Below are 17,470 nucleotides of genomic sequence, written 5' to 3'. Positions count from 1 at the left end.
ACAGCTGTGTGATGTGAAAAACGGCCAGTGGTGCCCATCTTGATGAAGAAAAGGAGAGAAGCAGAATAATGCTGCTGTTTCTCTCCGCCACCTGATGAGCCAAATGCTTTCTCATGGCATCGTCTCATGTTTACTCAAGTAATGACCTGCTTTCATGTTGCTTTATCCCTCAGGCCATATTGGCCACAGGTGTAACCTGTGGAGAATTTAGAATTCGGGCAAAGAAGTCACAGGCTTTTGTACTGACTGAGAAAAGCTGTTTATTCTGCTAGGAACTGGTCTGTGTTTAGCCAGCATGGGCAGGATGGGAACCAGACCAAGTAACCAAGGGCTGCAGGGGGAAAAGGTGGGTCTTATCTGTAAAGTTCCCCAAACATTCTGAAGAGGGAGTGCATTGCATGCATCACTTTTTTTATTTTAGTCTAAACTAAAATAAAGTACTCAAAGCTCAGTGAAAGAAGTGAAGTTTGAATCCGTTTTGTCTGGCTTCTTGGTGTAAGTGTGGCTTTCAATTAAAAATTAAGGCTGCTGAGATCCAAAGAAAGGCAGACAAAAACCATTTCTATTCTGCACCCTATGTGATGGATGACAATCAAAAGAGAGAAAGAAAAATTAATTGGGTTACAACTGTACTTGAATGCCTAGAAATGGAATCCTGCACAACACTTATCTCATTTCCAAAATGTTCTATGAAATCAATCATTTTCACAGTTAGGAATGCACTGTACTCTGTGACAGAGTGATCCCACCATAGGCAGCAGCATCTTCCCTGTGACCAGTTTGCTGCCAGGTAGGAAAAGCACTGCACACCAGGAGTCTGGGAGTCCCTGTGTACAGATATATTTGTCAGTACAAACAAGAGTGTGCACACAGTAACCCAGGCACTGTTTGTGACTCCATGGCCAAGAGTTTTGCACAAACAAAATGATTGTGACTTATGCTCACCATTTGGGCTCCTGTGCTGGCCAAGGGGGAGGGTGGATGTCTGTGTTCCTTTCCCTGATGGATTGCAAGGCTTCAGCTCCTGGAATTTTAAGGACCTCTTTCTGTGCTGACAGCTACAGACAGAGCTCTTGTGAATGATGTCATCCATCAGGAAACCTCTCCAATCACCTTTGTGTAAGGATGTAGTGACCAGACAGCTCAGCTGAGTTCTGCATGTGCTGTTTTTCTCCTGAATCCTTCCATCTTCTCCTCCCTTGTTACCCAAGCATTTATCTATGAAGGTATTTGGGTACAAAGGTCGAGTTCAATAGTTCAGTTCCTAGGATTTACTTAACACCACCTGGGATGGAAGGTGAGCCTGATGGAAGATACTCACAGGAAGGTCCATTCCCCAGACCCAGCCTTGTTAGAGAGGGGCAGGTTATGAAGTCCAGGAAAAATCTTCCAAGGCTGAGAGAAGAGTAAATAACACGTCAGCCTGGGAAATTCAGGCTGCCTGAGCTTACCTGAATGGCAGCATGTGTGCATATACACAGCTGTAGATATGTATGTGTCACTGCTGCATTTTTCCTATTGTATGTGCAGCATTCTTGGTGCCTGTCCATAACACTACATGTTGCAAGTGTTGTACCACGTTGGAGGTTAAGAAGTGAAAAAAACTGTATGAGGCATGTTACTGAAATATTAACTACACCCCCTGGTTGGATCTCAGGTCCTTAAAACATTAGAAATACTCTAATGGCAGATTTTGGAGTCTGTTGTTTTCCAAGGCTGTTTATTCATCCCCTTTTGGAGAGCAGGAAACAGGCAAAATTCAGATTTTCTCCAGACCAGAAGTGCTAAGCTGATAAAAGTTTGGAGCATCACAGTCCACAGCACCATCAGCTCTGTTGTATCTTTGCAAAACTCTCCTTAAAGTCACCAGGGATGCCTTGACAATATCACCTTTTTTTTTCTCTTTCAAACTCTCCATCATCTTATCCCAAGAACCATTGTCATTATTAAGAACCTTCTGTGATCCAAAGTCCCAACTGAGATGACATTTTCAAGCTTGTCCATTTTTTTCTGATCTTTCAGATGCAAATGTATAGAGCTTAGGAACCAGCCATGTAAACAATTGCCTTGCACATATAGAGGCAACACCACAGGAAATATTTTTCCAAAGAAAATGATAGAATGTGTTTCACATTACTGTAGGAACTTCAAATGTGCTGCTGACTTGTCACGTAGAAATGAAGAGAAAATAAAAGTATGTGTTTGATACTGTTCTATTTTATGTAAGAGTCAAAGTATTTTTAATGTTTTTCCTTGATAACTGAGTAAAGCAACAGTAATGACTTGGAATATAGTTCTCATCTTTCCCATCCATGGTGGAAAAAAATCACATCCTCAGAAATAGCATAGGTAGTGGGTAGAGTGACCCACTGCAGAAGTGAAAGTAGAAGTATGAATATGTTATACCAACATTTTGGCATAACATTTTAGAAGTTTCAGGTGAAGATACTTCCACACAGAAACTTGAATGGTGATTCTGGTTACTGATGTTACCTTTCTGATTGATTTGAGTTCAAGAAAAAAATAGCAGTATTTCCTAACAAAATGGTAAAATTATGCCATGAGGTTGCAATGAATGCTCAAGTGGTTGAGTTCCTCAAAAGTTCCTTCCCCAAATGCTTCATTTCTTATCACCCTTGAAAGCAAATGGAGTCTAGTAGCAGAGTGTTATTACAAACAGCCCTAAGGCTTTGAGCAGGTTGCCTTTCTCAGGAGGTGAGCGTTTTGCTTGGTCTCCTACCAGCTAATGATAGCCCAGTCAACTACTGCAGAGTGAGAAGTGGCAGCCTCCAGCAGCTCTGAGAGTGGTGACCCTCCTCTTTCCAAGCATTCCTCAGAGGTAGCAAGGCAGACACCACAGTGGCATAAAGGGCTTCACACAGGATTCCGTGTTCTCTCTGAAGAAAAGCATCGCCTTTGCAGCTCCAGGTGTCCATTATCCTGTATCAGCTCTCAGCTCCACAGATTTGTGATGACAAAATGGGCATTGACTTGTGAACATAACCGCCCTTGACTTTGCTTTCTACAAATAACTGCAGGACATGCAGTAGGAAAGGAAGTATTTGTGCTGTTTTTACAGCTACTGAAACCCCAAATCAAACAGAACAATCATCCAGCCCTAAACTACCCTGATGGAGCTCTGTAATGGCCACCTCAGCAGCCACGTGGCTCAGTCCTTGCAGCAGGTATGGGCTGACACATCTCGGCGATTTGAGTGTTTGCAGGCTGGAAAGGCTCACAGCTTTAAAGTGATTAAAATAGGGCTGGAAAGGTGGCATGATTGCCATGGAAATTTCTTTGAGGCCAGAAGGCAGGTATCACCTCTGCTGGAGCAGGTCAGTCTGGGAGAGGGCCCTGCAGAAGGTCCCCCTGTACCTCCCTGCTCTACCAGGGCAGGTCCTGCTGCTAAAATAAAATGCATTTCTTGGTTTATACAGAGGGATGTGCAGTAGGAGATATGAAAGCATTAACTATGTCCCTCTTTTAGTTCATTCTCTTTATTTCTGAGTGTAATCAGGCCACGGCTGTTACCCATATTAATAACTTGCATTTTTATTTCTCCTCATGGCTGAAAGCCTCAAATCCATTTTTGTTAATAATCGCTCCAGAAAGGTAACTTTTCCATTTCAGAGATGGGGAAACCAAGTCACACAGATAAACTATTCACCCGCACATGTGAATATTGCAAGGGATGACAGAGCCCAAGTCTCTTAATTTCTAGCTGTACACTCCCACCACGAGTTTTGAGGGAAGCTTCCCTTTTTCCATGACCTGTAGGCATTGCTGCTTGCTGACAGGACCCAGCTGGTTGTGGTAGAGGAGAAGTGCAGCTGTGGAGGGAGCATCAGTCTTATGTAAAACGTGACGCAGACACCAAACATCATCTAAAACAGCAGAATGGGGAGTAAAAAGGTCTCTCTGAAAGTGGAGCAGTGAGATAAAGTGACCATGGAGGGATGACAGCAGCACTGGGCGATGCTTCATGGCTAATTGCTGCTTACAGTGTCCTAGCACTAAACTCCACACTTCTCATGTCTGTGACAAAACAGGAAGCCCAGCACTCAGAAAGGCGAGATCACCTTAGCTAGAGAAGATCCTGCAGATGGATCTCTCAGCCATTGAAAAGCTTTAATTTGAGATTGATTTTTCTGTGGGTCAAGCAGGGGTTGCTCTTTCACACGGCAGTTTTGTGCTGGGGAGCGTTTGGGTGTTCAACCCTTCACCACGAATGCCGTCACTTTCTAATAAAAGCATCGATTTGCAGTTTTGGGTTGGAACGCCTAGGACAGATGTCACTCTGCCCCAAAGTCATAAATCCTCATGGTCTTCCTCATCTGGCAGCCCTCTGTGATTAAAGCAAGAGCTCCTTGGAATGATGAATCACCGAGGCTCATAGGTATTCACTCGCCGTCTCACCGCTGCAGCCCACTCTGTGTTGTCCAGTCTCTGTTTGCCTGACATAAACAATAGATAAGATGTCAAACATGCAGAATTGCTCTGAAAGGAAACAGCAATGATCTCTAGAGCTCTAGATTCCTTGTTTCCTCTCAAGTTTGGAAATTAAATGTGGGGATTCTCTAAAACTAACAAAAACACTGGGGTGGATGGCAGTTTCCTTTATTTGTGTATATAAAGCATGTTTCAGTGCAGCAGGGAGAGAGATGCCATTGATACCTCACAACAAGCACACAAATTACTGGTGTATTTTGTGTAAGTAATTCAGATCCTCTTGGTTTTTTTCCACAGCATTCTCTTCTATTTATCAATTTCTTCCCTGTATCTCCCAGTTTGCCTGCATCTTCATTCATCATTCATTTACAAAGCCATTCTGAGCATCAGAAACCAATTTCCTCCCTGAACCCAGTCCTGTAACAAAACAAGGCTACCCCGCACACAAGCAATGTTATGAAGATGTGTGGTGTTTTGAACAGAGGAGTGTGTAGCAGGAGGTGGGTTAAGACTAAAAAGAAGCCAAACTGTGTTTCATGAACTAAGTCTTATCTTCAGCTCGGCATCCCTCCACAACATAAAAATAGATGCTTTCCACTTTGTTCTCACACACAGGTCTGTAAACTGCCATAGAATTACGCATCAAGTCAGCAGACACTGAATTTTGACTTGCATTTTTGTTCTCTTCTCGCTCCTGGATCCTTGATTCCTTTCTCCAATCAGCTTAATTAGCCCAAGCCCACCCAACAAGTACCTGGCTAGCAGCTACCTACCCTACACGTGCTGCTCTGCCTCTGAATCACTGCCTTGACTGAGCTCCAAGGGCTCTGCTTTACTCCCCCTCTGGGTGTGCATGTATGAGCATGCAAGCTGCAGGCAACCCATGTCTCATCCCTATCTGTAGATAGCAAACGTAAATCACCTGGGCTGTTACACAACCAACACCTTACATCTGTACAAATTCGCTGCTCTGTTCACTGGTGCGTTTGCTTTGGTGTGTCTGACTAGTGAATCTCCGTGGTGGCAGGACCTGCGTGCCCTGCAGATGGAAGATTGCATCCTCCCAACATTTCCAGGAGGTAAGGAGCTCACGCAGCTCTTGGTATCTCCTCAGAGGAGAGATCAGGTGGCTTGTCCAGGAGGGCATGGGGACCCATGAAGCAGGTCGGGTTTAGAGTTTTCCTGGGGTGTCCAGGCTCGTGTTGCATGCTCCTGCCTGTCTCACCAATACCTGCATCCTTTACGGACCGTGCATGTGTAGGAGGAGAAGGTGAGGGAGTCTGAGATTGCGCAGCTACAATGGTTTTTACACACTGTAGTACTGCTCCAATTTTATTGGGAGAAGCACTGTCACTTCTTAGTACTTGGCCATTGAACTGTGTATTGTCTGGGAGAGTGGTTAAGTGAGAATGTTTTTACCAATCTAGCCATAATTTCTGTGTGGGAAATAATGATTATGTATGAAATTATTTTTGTTGACTTCAGTTTTTGCTTTTGTTAAGACTGAGGAAAATACTGAGCATTTCAGATACTGCTCTCATAGTCCCACCTATTCTTATAAACAAAAAGCCTTGCACATGAAAGGGTCACATCTGTAGGACAGCGTGGCAGAGATGTGGAGTCTTCCTGACTTTTTTTACCCTATCTCATACAAGTAACACATTTTCACTGTAGCACCTATGCTGACAGTGGTCCTCCAGTGCACCTCCGGTGAAGAGTCTTCAGATAGCTCATTTCAACCTACAGGAGATCAGGAGCTGAAGGAAACCATTTCTCATGCCATTGCTCTCATTCTCTAAACTCTAGTTTTTATTCCCTAAATAGCTGCATTTCTATTCTGGTTTATAGCCAGTCCTTGTCTCCGTGTAAAAAGGTGCATGTAAATATGTGTCACTCACATATGTATAGTTGTACAGAAAGACTGGGAGGCAGTAGGTCTACATGATGCCCAGCCTTTCGTTCTGGAACATGACAATCCTTTACGTAGCCACAGCCCTCAGATCAGTAAAAGCCTTTTCACTTGTCAGAACCCTTCTGCCATTCCTGCAGATGTTAGCCCATCCTCTCCTCTGCCTGGCAGCCCTGGGCTCATGGGGATGTGGAGCGGCGAAGGGGGACCATGCCCTGCCTGCCTCCCATCCCATGAGCAGGCTGTAGGGCTTGCCAGAGCATGGCGTGTGACCACCAGCCACATCTCCATAAGGAAAACTTGAAAAGTCTTGTCCAAATCCCAACCTTGACTGCTTTGGGAGGAGAAGCAGGTTGTGAGGGCTGAGATCCAAGAGAGAGGCTCAGATTTTAATCTGTTCCTAAGAATTTGGAGCTGCGCTGGAGTCAACACCTGGAGATGCCTCCTCTTGCCTGCAGCCCAGATGCACCTGAGATACCTAAACTCTTGTGTCTTGTGGCACCAGTATCTCCCCAGGTGCTGTTGTACTGGACTGGCACAGCACTTCCCACTGGGGCCTTCTCACTATCATCTCTCCCGGTTCCCTCTCTGCTGCTGACCCCCAACAAATACCTCCTCACCCATTAGCATTTCCTGCCTTCCACACAGAAAATTTAGGTGTCACCTGCACCTAATCCCTCCTGGCTCCATGGGCTCCCATCCTACCCTGTTTCCTCTGCGGAAGCTGCTAGAAAGAGCCCACATGCTGCCGACAGCTTGTCTGGCTGGTCCAGGAAGAGGCAATTTCCTGCCTCCCTCCATAAAACACAGCAGCACCTCCCAGGGCTTAGTGTGCACTCTGACATCAGGACAAAATTATTTCAGAAGTTTCTTGCTTTTGATGGTGCCAACATGGCTGCAGTGGGAAGAGTAACTTAAGATCAAACTTATAAAATGGCACACATAAGGTTGGAAAACGTTGGCACATTGTACTTATTTACTTCACGTGTCTATGATTTCTGTCCTCTCCATACTGATGAGTTTCAGAGCCCATGGGTTATTCATCAGCACTTTTTGACTATCTAGATTAGTAAATATAAATGACAGAGAATAAGGTCTACTTATCAGTTTGCACAACAAAAAGCCTTTATCATAATAAAGAGTTAGGTAGGACAAAAAGTTTCTAATTAGCTTCATTTAGTTATCTATATAGTCAAGCCATTATTGGATTGAATTGAACAGTTTTTGTTTGGTTTTCTCCTTTGTTGTTTCTATAAGAGGCCCAAGGCACCTTAGATAGATGCAAGGTTGCAAGACATTCTGTGCAAGGTGGATCAGATCCACAAAGCCATGGTGCTATGTCAATTTAAGCAGCTAAGAATCCAGCCTGCACTTTTCAAATTTCATTCAAGGCTCTTTATGTAGCTTTATGTTGTTAATTAACTATATAACTTTTGTTTGAATCCTTTCATCTTACCACTGTTCTGTCTTGTGTTGCCCTACTCTCTTAGAACACTCTTTAGACCAATACCCAAAATATATTTTTTGAGAGAGACAGTGGTACAGGAAGGAGTCATGCTAAGATACAGTGATTTATATGCTCCTGATTAAGTTTAAATAATTGAGAAGTACTGGTATTCCATGACATTCTTCTTACCTACTTAGTTGCAATTAATCATCTGTTTTTCACCTTATGGTTTATCTTATAGATTTTACTCCCAGATTTTTTCCTTTGGAGTACTGACACATACTTAAGGTTTAGTGGGGATTACTCCTGAGCAAGGAATGTCAAAAGACTTGTGAGAAACACAAGAAAAAAGATAAATGTAAGATTATTAGAGACAGCAACTTCACAGCAACTGCATATTTAAGCCAACAATCAAACCCACTGAAAGCCAGGGAAACCTTAGGCCAAGTTTCATTTCTCTCATAACTGCACAGACCTCAGAGACCGAAATTATTGATAATGATAGACATCTTGAGTTATCCTGACAAATAATCTGGAATTATCTTTATTGTAGTTATCTGAATCTTCCCACCTCCCTTCCCTGGTAGTTGCCTTCTCCTCCTCATGGAAGGCAGGCTGCCCAAAAAATGAGTCACCCACAAGAGATCAGAAAACATTGGCAGGCATCATCTACTCTTCAGGCCTGTGCTTTGTCCCAAGTGCTGATTGATGAAAAGCCTGATTAAAGAGAGAAGGCTGGTGGCACAGCATGGGGTGGCTGCCGTGGCACGGAGGGCCCCCAGCACCACAGGGCTCCGCAGGTGAGGCTTGCTGCCAGTGCCCGCCCGGGCAGGTGTGCCTCCAGCCACCCAGCACAGCACACCCGGGCTCCACGGGGGCTCAGGGGGTGAGCCCTGCACTCATCTTGCTGCTGAGGTCCCGTAGCTCTAAGCCAAGGTAGGGTTTAGAAGGATACCCAGTCACAAATGGAAAGCAGGAACGGGGTGAGCGGCACAACCACTGTCGGCTCACAAGCAGCAACATCCCCTGCCTTCGTGACCATCTGACTAACCTGGTCTCCTGTGACAAGGTGACCTGATTAGTGGATTAGGGAAAAGCTGTGGATATTGTTTACCTGCTCTTTAGCAAAGCCTTTGACACCTGGAGAAAACTGACTGTTCATGGCCTGGATGGATGTATTCTTCACTGGGTAAAAACTGGCTGGGTGGCTGAGCCCAAAGAGTGGTGGTGAACAAAGTTATGGCCAGCTGGAGGCCAGTCACAAGTGATGTTACCAGGGCTCAGTGTTGGGGCCAGTCCTGCTTAATGTCTTTATTGATGATCTGGACGAAGGGATCAAGAGCATCTATAGTCAGCTTGCAGACAACACCAAGCTGGGTGGGAGTGTTCGTCTGCTTGAGGGTAGGAAGGGTCTGCAGAGGGATTTGGATAGGCTGGATCCATGGGCTGATGCCAGTTTTATGAGGGCCAACAAGGTGTAGGTGCTGGGTCCTGCACTGGGGTCACAACAACCCCAAGCAGCGCTACAGGCTGGGGACAGAGTAGCTGGAAAGCTGCCCAGTGAAACAGGACCTGGGTTGCTGGTTGACAGCAGCTGAACATGAGCCAGCAGCGTGCCCAGGTGGCCAGAAAGGCCAGGGGAATTCTGGCTTGTATCCACAACAGTGTGCCCAGCAGGACTAGGGCAGTGATCATCCCCCTATACTTGGCACTGGTGAGGCTACACATCAAATTATGTGTTCATTTTTGGGCCCCTCACTACAAGAAAGACATTGAGGTGTTGAAGCAAGTCCAGAGAGGGTCAACGGAGCTGGGGAAAGGTCTGGAGCACAAGCCCTATGAGGAGCAGCTGAGGAAGCTGGGGGGCTCAGCCTGGGGAAAAGGAGGGCTCCCTGCAAGGAGGTTGTAGTGAGGATGGAGATTGGCCTCTTCTCCAAGTTAAGAAGCGATAGGACAACAGGAAATGGCCTCAAGCTGGAGCAGGGGAGGTTTAGATTGGATTCCAGGAAAAAATATTTCGCAAAAAAATTTTTCGCAGAAAAATCCAGACACGGATTGGAACAGGCTGCCCAGGGAGGTGGTTGAGTCACCAGCCTTGGAGGTGTTTAAAAGACAAGCAGACGTGGCACATGGGGCCATGGTTTGGTGGTGGGCTTGACAGTGCTGGATTAACAGTCAGATTTGGTGATCTTAAAGGTCTTTTCCAACCTAAGGTATTCTGTTATTCTATTCTATGATTCCATGGCTCTTCTATAAACCTTCCAAATTCACGGGCCCAGGGTGCAGGCCACGGAGTAAATGCACAAGAAACATGTTGTGATCCACAGGTGACTCTTAACCTTTAGAGTAGACAGTGTGAGTCTGAGAAGGCTTAAGAGCTGGAAAATCTGATTGCTGTTCCCTCACTGTTTGCCCAAGTCCTCTGCTTTTTCTCCTAATTTATGTACACACTGAACAAGTCATTTTATCCCCAAATTAATAATTGCTCCCTGCCAGTGTTTTGCTGCTAGGCCACATGAATGCATGCATATCCTTGATATTGTGATACAAATATTTTTACATGGATCTTTTCCCAGTGTCAAAGTAATATGCCCAGAAGACACGGGAGAAGAGTCATTATATATTTCTTAGGAAAAAAGTGTTGGGACTGCCAAATCTTGACCGGCATTATTATTGTGGGTAAACTGCTTAGGGACCAAGCCGCACTATCAGAGTCATTTACTGGCAGTTTAGACGCTCTCTGCCTCAGTTTGTCTTCTTGTAAAATGGACACAAAAGTGTCCCTCAAAGCTGTAAAGATTAATTCAGCTTTCCGAGAGATTTGAGATCGGTGCCTGAAGCAAAATAATCAAATGTGATGCTTCTACTGATGAGGGGTTTATGCTGTACAGATTCAGGAATAAGTTATATGCATAGTTTTGTAGAATTAGGTTTAGTAGTGTTATTACCCATCAGTAATCAGACTGGTAAACTAAAATAAGACATGATCTAATTCACACCAAGAGAGATAGGCTCATTAAATTGAGCAGATTTGGTTTGTGCTTCTCCCGTATCTCTGTAGTTTTACCACTCTCATTGAAAAAAAAAATCCCCATTTGTAATTGTGCCTCAAAGTATTGATCCTTAACTCTAGAAGCTGCACTGTTCTGCCCTTTATCAAGAAACCTGGTATATGGTAGTTTGTGACATTTTCATTGTGAAAGACACTTAACATTAACCAGTTATTTAGAACCAAAAGTCCTTACCCTAAGATACATATGGTTGCACTTAAGCTGAAATCACCACTTTATGTTGGAAATATTGGTTTCATCATAAAAGGTAAGTGTTCCCAGAAGTGTATTAAAACGCTCAGAGATACAAAAGAGAAATATTGGAATTCAATCTTGGGTACCAATGTAAAAATATTTAAATATGCTATAAATTGCACAGATCCAGCATGGTTCACTGAAGAATCTTTCAGGTTATTAAAATATTTTCAGTTCAATAAGAGACACTAAAAGTAATCATGAAGTTTGTGTGCTGTTCAGTGTTAGGAACACTTCTAGATATATTTATTCAATAAAGTTCCCCAAGTCACAAACAAAAGTTGCTTTGGCTCCTGTGAGGAACAGTTAGAACAGGACAGCACATCAGAAAACAAAGTGGAAGAGAAAATGCAAAGATTATATCTAGTTCAACTCCAGTGGATGCGGTGAAAGGCAGAAAGGACTTTGGTGGCTGAATGGATTAATTCATGACATCCCTGCACCCAAAAGCTCCATACAGAGCCCATTCGGAACATCTTTAAGGCAAATGGGCAGCATTACAGGGGGCTCTAAATGAAAATAACGGCCCTTTTGTGTCATTCTAGCTTCAAGTGTCGGAAAAACAAAAGTCAGTTTTGCCATCTCTGCTGGAACAGAAGACTTGCTAATTGCTGCTCAGCGGAGGTTTTGCTAACAGCCCACCTTTTTGACAGGTTATCAGGTAGAGCAAAGGAAAGGATGCTGCAGCAGTATGTGGGCTGCAAATGGAGCAAACACATCTTCAAATCTGTGATGCAAATACAAAGTAGGAGTAGCAATAATATTTTTACCAACAACCTCTAACACTGCTGCATTTGATGAGTTTACAATAAAATCCCAAATAAGCCTCCACAAAATTTTCCTCTAGATTTGGCTCTGTCTTCACGAAGCTTGGTTTTGGAAAGGGATCTCGGGTCTACAGCTTCAGATTGAATAAGGACAACAGATCTAATTCACCTCAGTTATCAGTGCCTCTAAAGATGCACATAACTTTTTTACTTAAGTGTGTAATTGCTGTCTTTAACTGCAATGAATGACCCTATCAAAAAGTTAAGCAGGAGCAATAGCGCCACCTGAGGCAGAAAGCATCATGCAAATTGTCATAGGATGTAGTTAAAGCTGCGTGTACACCTTAGCTCAAAACCACGTGTACAACTCCACAAAATAATACTTTTTTTTCTATGCAAATTCATCTGTGCTCTAACTGAAAGGTCTACTGGGACCTTGTGATTTGGCATCAGAAATCTTACCCTAAGTACCCCTGTTTTCTTCTTATGAAGCTCTCAACCTTGCTTGCCAAATTGGGATAGTGAGACCATGGTGTCTAGCAGGTTGTTTGTTCCCCGGGGTTTCATATGCATTTTGCAGCAAATGTTTTCAAAGTATCTTGTGTTAAAGGATCCTTGCAGGAATTCTTACGCAGGAGCAGCTTTATTTATTTAGGTCAACATTAGCACTATTTCCTGCTTGTTGTGAATACTGTCTCAGGGGAGAATTTGTTTGTCATTTTAGTCTGAAAATGACAGGATAAAAATAGACAGGACAATTGCATACATAGCTGGTATGGGGTTTTTTTAGCTAACTTGTTGCAAGAGTCTGGATGGAGGTTATTATTCTACTAAATGCCCTCAGTTCAGTGGTAAATTTTTCTGTGTTTCTACTCTCCTTCAGTGTTTTTATCCTACATTACTATTTCCCTGCTTCTCTCTTCTTTCTGTTGTCATCTCCCCTTCTTCCCCTTTTACACGGGGGACTTACAGAGAACACAGTTACATTTGAGAGAGTTCATCATTTGAATGCTGAGACAAAGTCAGAGGTCACTCTTACACAGGGCTCACCAGCGTCTCTTAATAATCCTTATACCCAGTTCCTCTTGCTCTCTGCTCAGTGTATAATTTCTCCAAGAGATATTTTGTTCTTAACAATAACACGTTTCTATCATGCTCCACGAGGTTCAAGCACACAGCTGTTACTGTGAACTCCCATGGAAGCTGATAGGGTTTTTGACTGTCAAGAAGTAGATTAATGTAGTTTGGGAGATAGTTCCCTTATAAACATTAACTTTAGAAGGAAACTGAAGTATGTGTTTACTTTTCACTCCTGAGTACAATTAAGGCTAATCCTCTATATTTTTATAAGGGTATTTCTGCACGGGAAGTTCTGGAGTTCTTTGCTAACTCAGGACTGTGCATAAAAGCATTTAAAAATATGATGAGGTGGTGGTGTAGCTTATTTTATACACAGTCATGTTGTATGTTTGCTCTTTTTAAAGAAAAAATGAAGAAAGAATCAGTTTTAAAGATTGACATGCCTGGAAATATTTTCCCGTGGTTACATGAAGCAAGGTGTAGACTTTAATGCCAAAAGAAAGGGTCCCCCACCTTGTCAACGAATCCCATAATCAGGTTGCAATAGTAACAGATTACAGCTGTCATGTTTCTTTTTTCTCCAGGTTCTGATTTCTCTCCCTATCTCTGGTTTTCTTCTAGTAAGAGATACCCGGTGGCTCATTTTGCTCAGGTCATCCAGGAGAACTTACATGGGCCAGTAGTTTCCATTACATTTATCTCATCTCCTGTCTTTTGCAGCTAACCTAAATGAGTGCTGTGCAGGCACTGAACTATATTTGCCTCTGTGGTAGTTTGAGAAAAACAAAACCCTAATTCCGGAAGTTTTCCTGAAATACGTCCTCTCCATGGATGACAGGAATAGTTTAAGCAAAACTTTATTACAGTGGTGTTTCTTTACATTGTGGATGTCAAATAAATAATTAATGCAAAACTCTCAGACCTGTTCTTAAAGCCTTGCTACAGCCCCACTGTGCTGCGAGAGGGATGTGGGGTACCTAGGGCTGGCCAAAAGTGCAGAGCAAAGGATTTCCATGGCATCAGCCAGTTGGTGGCTGACCCAATGCTGATAGACCCACTATTACCCCAACACGTCCTCCCACTCCAGCCCGTGCTGTTGCCTCCACAGTTCAGGAATGCTGGCCAAGGCACCTGTCTCAAGGTTTTTGCTTCAAACAACTCGAATGATGGAAACCCTGACTGGCCCTGACTTGCAGCAGTGCTGGGTTTCCCTGGGAATGCTGAGCTTGAGCTGCCCTTTGGTCTCTCTCCTGGTTTTACCAAATGTGAATATGAGCTTGGCATAATTTGTGATCTTAGAAGAAGTCGACGTGCAAAATACCTCCCGTTGATGGTGGCACTGAAGCCCCTCTCTTGTGGGCTGAGGTGGGTGGGAGCCTAAGCTCTCTGCTGGCTATGGACACACCACCCTACTGCAGGGGTCTCACCCCCTTTTCCCTGCAAACATGCTCTTGGAGGTGGGCCCACGACAAGCCATTCTCTGAGGTACAAACACAACAAGCACACACGCTGCTGCCTGCCTACTCCAGAGGATTTCCTGGTGCTTTTAGGAGACTAGAAGCAAGATGAAATGTTCTAGCACTTTAAAGGAGGACAAGGCATTGGTGGGAGGCTTGTTTAGTGTCTGAGTGGGATCATGACTACGATGTTCATCTGCATGTTACCAGCATGGAATACACGCAGTTTGAAGACAAGTAGGCTCAGAAAGAAAGGAAAACTTCCAGGGAGGGAGGAGGCAGAGTGAAAGACTGCTAACGCTTGCAGCACGAAGATCAGGGGAAAGATGGAAATACCAGAGCAAGATAATCTCCGAGAGGAGGAGATCAGGCACAGAAAATCAACACCTGATGGGAGGCTACCCTAAATACCTACTGGGAGGCTGGTATTTACCCTCCAGGCAGTAGCAGGGCAGGCGCCAAATCTGCCTGTTGAAGAAGCAGGAGGTTACCAGCAAAACTAGCACACCATGACCCTGAGGGACCTTTCTTTCAAACACATGATTAGATTGCTGGCATGGAGAGAAGCTGGCAGCCCCGCTTCACACTAGCAATGATGTCACATAGCTCTTATTTCAGAAGCATCTCCGTAAAGTTGACAGCTACTGTTATCGTCTGATTCTGCTCAGATTGCTAACGTTGGTGTCTGAGGCGGGTTTTCAGTGATCTCTGAAGGAGCAGCTGTGCATAATGGATGGAAGGTGTCTTTTAGCATGTGCTTAGCGTTTATCCACACATTTTGGTAGCCTTTCAACTATGTGAAAAAGCCAACCAGTAATAGCTCATTGTTTTCTAAGGTATTTTAAGGAAGAAAAAGAACACTTGCAGCTTCCTTAGGATTTCAGGGTGTTTCATAGGTTGGTTTAAGGCATTGTGACTTTTTAGCAATGCTCCTGCATTAGCTTCTTCACATTGTTTTCTCTTAGAGAGGGAAAATGTAGGACCTATTCCCGCTTAATTAGGCCTCATCTGCTAAACAGTTATGTCACTATTTACATATGAGTAGTCCCCACTGAAGTCAAGTCCTGCAGTTGTATACTTCATCTGGTAACAATGTAAATCCAAGATAAACAGACTTGGAACAAGAGATGTACATTGCCTTATATGTATGAACTACCTGCATATAGCAAATGCTGTGCCCTGTCATTCTGGCAAAACGCTAGCAGCTATCCTGTTTCAACACCCTGTAAATGGATCACCTGATTATTAGTTTTAAACGATGGGCTAAACTCTACTCACTAGTCCCAACTTTTACTGAAGTGTATGACTTGTCAAGTGAGTAACTTTGAGTCACTTGTGCCCCTCTACAGCAATAAGGAAAAATAACCCTCCACACCTACTTGCATTAAGTGATTTTTCACAGCTGGCTCTCCCATGGCCTAGGAAAAAGCTCTTCTAGTGCTAAAAACCGTAGCTGGAAACAAGACGTAGGGAAAGGAAATGTCTGGAAACTCAACAGGCATCTGGGTTTAATTCTACTCCCTCCCCTTTCTAATGCCTTTATTGCAGGAATCCCTCAGAGCTGTCTGACAGAGGAGTGACTCTCCTCCATCATTTGTGCGCGTTAACTGATGTCCCAGCTTCAGCTCTGGTCCCTCAGAATGGCTTGGGCTGTTCGCTCACCTGTGAATGGCACTGTGAGGAAAGAGCTGTGATTTATGCTACCTCCTCCTCCTCTTCTGCCAGATAATTCCCGTGCTCCACAGCATCCTGTTTTACCCTGTATTACCTGTTTTACCAATGACCTTTTGTTCTTCCACACGCTTTTGTACCGTTCCCTTGATTACTGTGCATATTTATTTCACGAACCACATCGAAGCAAACTAAAGCAAACTATCCCCTCAGCAAACACGTGCTTAATTGGGTCTATTGAGTACGAGATGGGTTATCAGTTCTCACCTATCCCCAGGGAAGTGGGTGGAGTCCTGTGCTTAAGCAGAAATCTTGACCAGGAGCTCTTCCAGTTAGCTCTCTAAAGAGTATCTTTGCTTGTGGTTCTTTCAGCATGACCCTGTGCAAGCCCCATCAATTTGCTCCGGAAAAAGCAGCTGGACAGGGCTAGATGTCCAATTCCTGCTGTGGATCTTCTGGGAAGATTTTGTGGAAGGTTTCTTTGGGGGGGGGGATTTTGTTTCGTTTTGGTTTTTTTTTTTTTTTTTTTTTTTTAGTTTAACGTTATTACTTCAGTATAATACTATGATCCAGTAAAAGTTTCTTCTGGGCATCTCTAACAGCTGAGACCTTCATGAGAAAATGAAGATATCTAGAATTTAATGAAATGAGAAGTAGGAACAGTGCTGCAGACAAAGTACTTTCTTACAAGTGCTACAGGTAGAATTAGTTTCTCGATGAGAGACTGTGTTTCTGGAGCAATAAAATAAGTATGTAGAAATATGTTTTAACTCATATTGCATCTTTAGAACGTTCTCTCTATAAAAAACCACTGGGGATGCCACAAAGTCAGAAACTCTGAAGATTTAGGTATGTATTTATGTAATCCAAATATAAATTGTGCAACTTGCTACCCAGAGTAGATACTACCAAATAATTTTACTCCACTGAGGAAGAGGCAGAAGCAAATTGTTTAGAAGACTGGGAGAAAGCACTGCAAGTCCACTTGTTGAAATATATACACTTTTTTTTTTTTTTTAATGCTAATGCCATTTAAAAACCAGTATTCCTGATGAGTATTAACACTAACTAGGAGTACTTCCAGCTGTTGGAGGAAAACTTCAGCTTCCTAACTGAAGATCAGTACTTAAGGATGTATCTCAGGTGACACCCTATCAGTGATAGGATGATCTGTCGGGTGCAGTGTTACATCAGCAACAGCCTTTCTGACGGGCTCTGCCTGTACATGGCAAACAGCAGCATGTGGTGCAGGTGAAGGGATTCAGCAGTTCTCCTCAAGGCAGCTTTCCTGGAGACCACTTGACTTTCCTTCTAACACCTTGCCCCCAGGACAGCCGAGGCAGGAAAGTACCAGCTGTACCAGTCTTAGGGCAGCATCTGCTGGT

General features: G+C 43.8%; 1 long non-coding RNA gene across 2 annotated transcripts in view; it reads right to left on the bottom strand.

Annotated features, from left to right (window-relative positions):
• Positions 1-17,470, bottom strand: part of LOC135415363 (uncharacterized) — a 41,938-nt gene that overhangs the window by 23,249 nt on the left and 1,219 nt on the right. For both annotated transcript variants that reach the window (XR_010431105.1, XR_010431106.1), the window contains exon 2: positions 946-4,454. This is a non-coding gene — a long non-coding RNA (uncharacterized LOC135415363). The remainder of the gene's footprint in view (positions 1-945; positions 4,455-17,470) is intronic.

Source organism: Pseudopipra pipra, chromosome 6 (assembly GCF_036250125.1).
Source record: "Pseudopipra pipra isolate bDixPip1 chromosome 6, bDixPip1.hap1, whole genome shotgun sequence".
Taxonomy (NCBI): domain Eukaryota; kingdom Metazoa; phylum Chordata; class Aves; order Passeriformes; family Pipridae; genus Pseudopipra; species Pseudopipra pipra.
The sequence above is the reverse complement of the archived record's forward strand: the minus strand, read 5'-3'. Positions and strand labels throughout refer to the sequence as shown.